This window comes from Micropterus dolomieu, linkage group LG07 (genome assembly GCF_021292245.1).
Source record: "Micropterus dolomieu isolate WLL.071019.BEF.003 ecotype Adirondacks linkage group LG07, ASM2129224v1, whole genome shotgun sequence".
NCBI lineage: Eukaryota > Metazoa > Chordata > Actinopteri > Centrarchiformes > Centrarchidae > Micropterus > Micropterus dolomieu.
The window spans coordinates 1,643,088-1,646,285 of NC_060156.1; the positions used below are offsets into that span (position 1 = coordinate 1,643,088).

Consider the following 3,198-nt stretch of genomic DNA (forward strand, 5'->3'; position numbering starts at 1 on the left):
TGAACTGACCATCCTCAGCATCATGGCCTATGATAGATTTGTTGCTATTTGCCAGCCTTTACACTATCACAGCAAAATGACCTTTAGGATGGTGAGACATCTTCTGATTTTTGCTCTGCTCTACCCTGCATTTGCTATTGGCTTCTGTGTTTCTCTTTCTGTTCGATTGCCTTTGTGTGGAAATAAACTGCACAGGCTTTTCTGTTCTAACTGGCCTGTGGTTCAGCTCTCCTGTGTGGACACAACTCTGAACAGCATAGTAGGTCAGTTTGTTACAATATTAACCATCTTCATCCCCCTGCTGTTTGTCCTGAATTCAGAGGAAAGGCGTTACAAACCTGTCTGCCCCACATAGTGACATTTGTGACCTATTCATTCTCTCTCTTCTGTGAGCTGTTATTTACTCGATTTGAGAGTGATACAATTAATCCAATCATAACAGTCGTTTTATCTTTAGAGTATCTGATTATTCCCCCCATCAATAACCCTCTAGTTTATGGCCTGAATCTGCCTCAAATCAAAGGAGATTTAAATAGCTGAGTTTCCCTGCCAGTCAGTCAGAACTGAAGAAGTCCTTTGGATGAGGGACGAAACGTCTTCCAGTATCTTCAACCAAGTCCAGTTGCCCTTGACTTTAACCTTCGTTGGACAGCAATAAAATCAGATTTTGCAGATTTTACAGCTCTCTGATAGTCAGACAGATATTGCTGTAAGATTTCATATGACACACTTTATCTTTCTTCCACTTTCTCTCAGCTTTCCGACATGCACGTCTGTGCACACGGTGGAGTCATTTAACCAGTGCTCTGAAAGTGCTTTAGTGCATTTGATCCTCAAAGGAGCTACAGAGAGGTTTGTGCAGGTTGAATTAAACATCACACAGCCATTAATTTCTAAACCGCTGTTATCAAAAGTGACTATACCCATAAGTGATAATGTCCTAATTGGGCCAAAAGTGTCATTATTTTCCGTGGGCACCAATATTTTCCAGCACTGCCATAACACTCTTGGGTATGGAGTTCACCAGAGCTTCACAGGTTGCCACTGGAGACCTCTTCCACTCCTCCATGACGACATCATGGTGGATGTTACCTTGCGGTCCTCCACATTCTGTTTGAGGAGCCCCACAGATGCTCAATAGGGTTCAGGTCTGGAGACGTGCTTGGCCAGTCCATCACCTTTACCCTCCGCTTCTTTAGCAAGGCAGCGGTCGTCTTGGAGGTGTGTTTGGGGTCGTGATCATGTTGGAATACAGCCCTGCGGCCCAGTCTCCGAAGGGAGGGGATCATGCTCTGCTTTAGTATGTCACATGTTGGCGTTCATGGTACCCTTCAATGAACTGTAGCTCCCCAGTGCCGGCAGTACTCATGCATCAGGACACTCCCACCACCATGCTGGACTGTAGGCAGGACACACTTGTCTTTGTGCTCCTCACCTGGTTGCCGCCACACACGCTTGACACCATCTGAACCAAATAAGTTTATCTTGGTCTCATCAGACCACAGGACATGGTTCCAGTAATCCATGTCCTTAGTCTGCTTGTCTTCAGCAAACTGTTCGCGGGCTTTCTTGTGCATCATCTTTAGAAGAGGCTTCCTTCTGGGACGACAGCCATGCAGACCAGTTTGATGCAGTGTGCGGCGTACGGTCTGAGCACTGACAGGCTGACCCCCCACTTACTTACTTACTGGCCACCGTGCTGCAGCTCAGTTTCAGGGTCTTAGCAATCTTCTTACAGCCTCGGCCATCTTTATGTAGAGCAACCGTTCTTTTTTTCAGATCCTGAGAGAGTTCTTTGCCATGAGGTGTCATGTTGAACTTCCAGTGACCAGTATGAGGGGGTGTGAGAGCGTTAACACCAAATTTAACACACCTGCTCCCCATTCACACCTGAGACCTTTTAATACCAACGAGTCACCTGACACCGGGGAGGGAAAATGGCTAATTGGGCCCAGTTTGGACATTTTCACTTAGGGGTGTCCTCACTTTTGTTGCCAGCGGTTTAGACATTAATGGCTGTGTGATGTGTTATTTTGAGGGGACAGCAAATTCACACTGTTATACAAGCTGAACACTCACTACTTTACACTGGAGCAAAGTGTCATTTCTTCAGCGTTGTCACATGAAAAGATCTAATCATATATTTACAAAAATGTGAGCGGTGTACTCACTTTTCTGAGATACTGTATATCCACAAGCATTTATCTAACTGATAAATGAATGTAAAACACAATATGAAATCTAACTAAAATCCACTAAAGTAAAAGACAAGGACATGTGTGTGTATTATAAGAGGAAATTTGAAATTTGAAATTTTTGCCTGGTCTTCCTCTGGACCTGTTCAGCCCTTTGGTCCTGCTTCCTGTTTGCCTGATTGCCACAGCCCAGCCTTTAGGCTGTCCGCCTGTGGAATCTTGCTCCATCGCTGTCTGGCCCTCAGGCCATCCGCTTGAGGTTTCCTGCTCCACCCCTGTCCAGCCCACTGGTCCCATTCTATTGGCCTCAGTACACTTTCTCTGAGATCCCATCTCCTGAAGCAGCTGTCTCACACGTTTCATTTCCTTATTCATACTGTTGATATCAAAACACATACGGATCACATATCATTTGCACAAGTAAAAACAAAATCAAAATCATGGTTGGATATTAGTGCGTTACCAAAACCACGTCTTCAACGTGACCGCTTTTATGATCAGCCTGTCACCTGTCATGACAGTGATCTGTGGACGTTGCGATTAATCCTCAGAATAAAATCTACACTGTCCTTCTTTATAACAGTGTCTTTGCGGACATTAAGGCAGTTGTCAAGTTGCCAGCAGTGGCACTGACTTACCGTGGGCTACTGCTGGGCTATTGCTTTAAATCAAACTAATCTGTATGAAGCTTTGACTGATCAGTGACAATCATCTGTCATATTGGGATTAATTACACTGATTGGAAATTTTCAGACTGCGACCGTAACCTAGCAGATGATATAAGTTACACACAAGTCCACAACCACACAACATCATTGTCCCACATCTTACCATAAACCACTACAGAAATCACCATATTTCAACTCAATTTTACATAAAAATTGGCCAAACAATTTGAAAGTTTGCTCAGTAGCTTTCACATCAGGTGTAACGTTAGCATTATAGCTATAACTTTAGCTGTGTTAGCCAGCGTTTACAAAACAACTCCGCACTTGAACAGTCT

General features: G+C 44.2%; 1 pseudogene; it reads left to right on the plus strand.

The window, feature by feature from the left end:
• The window catches only part of LOC123974026, a 2,662-nt pseudogene extending 2,122 nt beyond the window's left edge, over nucleotides 1-540 (plus strand).
• Nucleotides 541-3,198: the final 2,658 nt, after the last annotated feature.